Consider the following 6,357-nt stretch of genomic DNA (forward strand, 5'->3'; position numbering starts at 1 on the left):
CTATGCTTCCTCATTGGCTCCTGATTAGCATTCTCGACTTGGTCATCCAGCTTTCAGAACAATGAAACATGTAATTCAATCAAATAACCTTCATTTTACTTCTCTTCTTCCATTTGTTTGTAATTCTTGTCAAATGGCCAAAAGCCATTCTCTGTTTCATCCATCAAGTGTATCTTCTGTAAATGCTCCTTTAGACTTAATACACTCTGATGTTTGGGGACCTGCTTCTACTCCTTCCTTTAATGAATACAAATACTATGTTACCTTCCTAGACACATTCACTAGATACACTTGGATTTTTCCTCTTCTTAATAAGTCTGATGTGTTTTCAACTTTCCTTCTCTTCAAATCTCATGTTGAGACTCTATTTTCCCTCAAAATAAAATGTCTACAATCTGATTGGGGTGGTGAATTTCGAAATGTATCCAAGTTTCTTGAGACAAATGGTATTGGACATAGAATTTCATGTCCTCATGATCATGCACAGAATGGTATGGTGGAAAGAAAACATAGACATATAGTAGAAACTGCTCTAGCTTTGGGATTTTGCATTTGAGACTGCTGTCTATCTCATAAACAGATTGCCTACTCCAGTACTTCATGACATCTCTCCTCTTGAAGCTTTATTTCACACAAAACCAGACTACAACTATCTCAAAATCTTTGGATGTGGCTGCTATCCTTGTCTTCGACCCTATAATAAACACAAATTAGACTTTAGAAGTTCTTGTCACATTTTCCTTGGGTATAGTCCTAAGCATAAGGGTTATAGATGTCTTAATCCTATCACTCATCATATTGTCATCTCCTCTAATGTGGTGTTTGATGAATCCCTTTTTCCTTATCAATCACTTATCACTCCTTCTCAATCTTCCTCTTCTTCCACCTCAATTCCATTCTCCTCTCCTCCTATTCCATTTTCTCCTCCTATCCCTTCTTCTCCTCTTATTCCATCTTCTTCTCCTATCCCATCTTCTTCTCCTATCCCATCTTCTCCTCCTATTACATCTTCTCCTCCTATTCCATCTTCAACTCCTATTTTATCTTCTCTTCCTATTCCATCCTCTCCTCATATTCCATCTTCTATTCCTCCTGTTTTGAACTCTCATCCTATGATAACCAGAGCCAAAGATGGTATTCGAAAACAAAAAGCTTATACTGTTTCTCTTCCACCCAATGACATTACTCCAACTACATATCTCCAAGCTTCTAAAGATCCCAAATGGAGATCAGCCATGTCTGAGGAGATCAATGCTCTAATTCAGAATGGTATTTGGGAACTTATTCCCTCTTCTTCTACTATGAATGTTATTGGCTGTAAATGGGTATTTAGAATCAAGAAAAATGCTGATGGTTCTATTTCTAGATACAAGGCTCGATTAGTTGCTAAGGGCTTCAATCAAGTTGAGGGTATAGATTATGAGGAGACATTCAGTCCAGTCATCAAACCTGTCTCTATTAGAATTATACTTTCTTTGGCTGTCTCAAAAGGGTGGGTTCTTAGACAACTTGATATCAAAAATGCCTTTCTTAATGGCTTTCTCAAGGAAGAGGTTTATATGAGCCAACCTCCTGGTTTCATTGATTCAGATAAACCCACTCATGTCTGCAAGCTTCAAAGATCACTCTATGGTCTCAAACAAGCTCCTCGAGCTTGGTTTGAGAGACTAAGCTCTTATCTTCTAAGTCAAGGTTCATGGCTTCTCAAACTGATACCTCTTTGTTTTATAGCATCTCTTCTACTTCTGTTCTTTATATTCTCATCTATGTGGATGATATCATCATCACTGGGAGTGACTCTTCTTTGGTTCAATCTACTATTTCTTCTCTCTCACTAGAATTTGCTATTTCTGATTTAGGTTCTCTCAATTTCTTTCTTGGAATTGAGGTGACACCTAATTCAGATGGTCTTCTTCTCTCTCAAAAGCAATATATCTCCAATCTTCTTCTCAAAACAAAGATGAATGATGCTAAGTCTGTCTCCACTCCAATGGCTCCTTCCACAATTCTAAAGTTGGATGAGGGTGATCCTTTAAGTGACTCAGACATCACTCTATATAGAAGCACAGTGGGTGCCTTACAGTATGCTACTATTACCAGACCAGATATTTCGTATGCTGTCAACAAAGTTTGTCAATTTCTTAAACAACCTACTCAAGATCATTGGAGTGCAGTTAAACGAATATTAAGATATCTCAAGAACACCATTGATTATTGTTTTACCATTCATAAGTCATCTCTTACTCTTAATGGCTTCTCGGATTGCAACCTCCAAGCCTTTTCAGATGCTGATTGGGCAGGATGTCCAGATGATAGAAAGTCCACTGGTGGTATTCTCATTTTCATGGGCTCTAATTTGATTTCATGGTGTTTCTAAGAAGCAGGGTACAGTTGCTCGTTCTAGCACTGAGGCTGAGTACAAAGCAATTGCAGATGCTACCTCTGAGCTTCTTTGGATTCAATCCCTTTTTGATGAATTAACAATTCAATCAAGTTCTTCCCCAATACTTTGGTGTGACAATCTAGGGGCTACTTATCTCACGGCCAATCCAATATTTCATAGTCGCATGAAGCATGTTGAAATAGCTTATCATTTTGTACGTGACATGGTGAAGAATCATAAGCTTCAGGTGCGACACATCTCTACCCATGATCAGCTTGCTGACATCCTCACCAAGCCTCTCTCCATCACTCGGTTTGCTGCCCTAAGATCCAAACTCAACATCTCTCCACCCATGTTGAGTTTGCAGGGGGATGTTAAGGATAAGTAATTATTCTCGGTAATAACTTAGTTAGATTAGCTTAATCAAGATTGGTTAGTAAAGTTGTTATGAAACTGTTAGAGTTAGTTAAGAAAGACTTTAGAGTTAGTTAAGAAAAGAGTTAGTTATAACTAACTCTCTCTCTCTCTCTCTACTTTCTGTTTCTCTTTCTGTTTCTCTCTTTCTCTTAAACTCTATTTAAACTCAAGAGTTGAATTGTAATAGCTAATGATAATTGAATGAAATTGAAATCAATTCTCTCTTCTTCTTCTTTTCTAATATACACAAAACCAACGTATTTCTTTGAAATCTTAGAAAATTTGCACCAATTATAGTATAACACGTTTTAACTATCGAAATAGTTTAAATATGAAGCTAGGTAAAACAACATATATGTGTAGTATGTAACCAGAAAGCACTGTTGTATCCCATATGCAAGTCGACAATTACCCGCTGGCCGCTATGTAGTCCTAAGGATTCCATACTTTTCTACTTTAGTAAAAAAATCTTCTTTCATTAACTGCACCAGTCTAGTTGAAGTTTCGATTTTTTTTCTCTCTTTACCACTAATTTTCTACCTTGTATTCACCCACTTATTTTTAACTATGGAATTAACCCTTTACCATATATAGAAAACCTTATTGAATTTGAAGACATTTCTACCTCCTGCAGCTGAATTAGTCATTATGGGCCACACCACTGGTTTTAAAATTCCCTTTCCCTAAAGTTTCATTTTGTGGGTCAGACTTGTTGAATCTAAGGCTTTCTTTTAGGAAAAATCAAAATACTCAAAAAAAAAAATTCTCGTTTTACTGTCGATCAATATGCCGAAACGACTCGACACGAATTTTTCAAAAATCATATGCTTGATAATTTTGCAATAATGTTTCGGACACAGTAAATCAGTGGTTCTCGTTTTATGGCAATTAAACATCTTGTCCAAAGTGTCTTAAATATGAGTGATGTGTAATCTAGTCAGAGATTTGAAAAATCCTATGTCTGACCTTACTTATGTTTACCCAGTTACCCTAATCTTATAAAGAGTTGTTATCAATGTAAATGGTGTACTCTAAAAGTCGATTCTCCGAGAGAGGGTTAAGAGGCGGTTGAGTGTTAGGATTTAGTTAGCTACAAATACTAAAACCCGTAAGAAATCTTTTGTTCTTCATAGTGAAAATCATCATCGAATCATTGTGGTGTACGTATCACCAATCAACCCACGTAAATATCTTGTGTTAGCCTAATTACTTAATTCTGTTAATATTATTATTATTTTTTGTGTTGAACACAACGTATGTAACATTTCTCCTACTATACAAAATGATGGATATTCGGGGAGGTTTCTAGACGGTAGCTTTTTATATTTCAGACGGGTAACCGAGTGGGTCGAGACCATTACCCAAGAAGTTTATGAGTTGTGAACTAGTGGTAGGGTTGGGAGTGAGACCAAAAAAGGTTGGGAGTGGGACCGAAAAATAAAACGGACCACTAAAAAAAAGATATTAAGAAGTGCTATTGGGGGAGCAGAAATACCTCACTTTCACGTGTTTCCGTTCCCCGCTAGGGCTGACAAAACCAATCCCCCACCCACATGTGATCGGCTCCTACTTCTCCCCCCACTCGGGACCACCTTCATACCATAATATTACTCCCTCCCTCCTTTGGTCCCCATCTTATAACATGGTCACTAGGGTTGTTGGATTACCATCCCGTGAGCTTCACCTTTACCCTAACTTTTCTTCTTCAAAAACTTCTCGTACACAAAAGATTATAAGGTTTATCTGCTTTGAAAGTTCTAATGCTCACATAATCTGGAAAGATACTGATACCGTACCTCATACGATGGCTAAAGTCAATTAGCTCTCTATCTGCGTAGGGCCAAGGTTATTATTTCCTGACACATTCCGAAGAAACTGGCTCAGATGTTATGTGAGTGTTTATTCAATCAACTCTCTTTGAAAACCGGCTTGTAAAGAAATGGTAATGGTTTCTCAAGATTTATCTAATTTGAAGATTCTAATGTATAGGTGGCATGAGATAATGCTAATTGCTTATATGCCTTGATTAAGAATATGCCCGTAATTTTGATGTTGATGTCTGCTTAGTTTGTGGTGTTTGACTCAAAAGTTGTAGCTAGTGACTGACTTATCGTGGATGTTCCTAAAGTTAGTCTTTATTGGTTCGTTAGAGTCGATTGAGGGATACTGCTTATACGTACACCCCCTCCCCTTTACTAAGTCTCGACTACTAAATGAAATACCAGTTTTCATACTATGCTAGAGACTACTGGGTCCAGCAGCTATCCTTGAAAACTTGTTTGGGAGGAAAATATTGCACAAGGTCTGTCTATTTTGCCGATTGTAACACCTAGGCAATGTAGGATAATGCTACTAGTTGTTCTTTACTTAGAAGTTGCATGTTATTTATATGTTGCTTCTGTGGGGGTCCGACTCAAAACTCATAGACAGTGGGTGAGTTTTCATGGATTTCTTCACTATTGATCTCTATTAAATTTCTAGGCACCCAACTTAAAAGTAATTGCCAACGAGATGTCTAAAGTACGAGGGATTTCACAGTTTTTTATTTGAATTCGTCAGTGGGTTATAGGGCCCGACCCTTAACAAGGAAAAACTTAAAAGACAAGGAAATAGAAAGGAAAGCACTAAAAACTACTACGGACTACCACTAATTACAAACTTTCAACTATTTAGGATGCCTCACTCTAACCACACCCTCTTTGTCTTATTTAACAATTTTCTCTAGCTCCCTTGGTAATGGGTTTGCCCTCAATTCTGTATAGCCTATGTATGGTTTCACTTTAGATAGGTAATCAGGCGCTTGGTTGATTTCACGACATACATGTTGAATCAAGCATTCAGCAAAATGCACGGATCTCTCAGACTATTTTGATTAGTTGCCATGGTGGTTGCTGCCCTACGGAAGTCAAGATTGTTACTACGTGTGAGGAGTCAGTCGCAATCTTTACTTTCCGTAACCCAAACTTCAGTGCCAATTGCAACCCCAACTTCAGTGCCAATTGCAACCCCAACCAGACTCATTAGATTTCATGCATTATCACGGAGTGTCGGTCGGTTTTGGTTGTTGCTGCCGCAATGGTGTTCCCACCATGATCTCGTAAGATAGCGTTGTCCCCCTGTTAATGAGATGTTCTTTTGTCTCTGCATGACGAAACTATTTGGGACATGTTTGGCGTGCGGGATGGGAATGGAGTGTGGTTCCTGAGAATCACAATCCCAATTACTGTTTGGCTTGCGGGAATATAAGGACAATCTCATTTTCGAAAAGATAGGATTTCTTCTAAAAGGAGTAATAGCCAATCCAGGAAGGGGGGGGGGGGGGGGGGGTGTTTCTCATTTCCTACAATCACATGCTTTAATATATTGAACAAATTTGTCCTTCGTAAACTATTAGATTGACTAATGTCAAGACTATCTTTAATATAACATCAACTAAAATAATCTAATTAATAAAAATCACGTTATTGGAATGTGGTTTTCAGGAATAACATTTCATTCCTGCACGCCGAATATGACCTTAATGTTGATAACTCCTCTCATAGTGGGCAATGGAAATG

This window comes from Eschscholzia californica, unplaced genomic scaffold, assembly GCF_041429995.1.
Source record: "Eschscholzia californica isolate CP2 unplaced genomic scaffold, dmEscCali1.0.p SCAF_3, whole genome shotgun sequence".
NCBI classification, from domain to species: domain Eukaryota; kingdom Viridiplantae; phylum Streptophyta; class Magnoliopsida; order Ranunculales; family Papaveraceae; genus Eschscholzia; species Eschscholzia californica.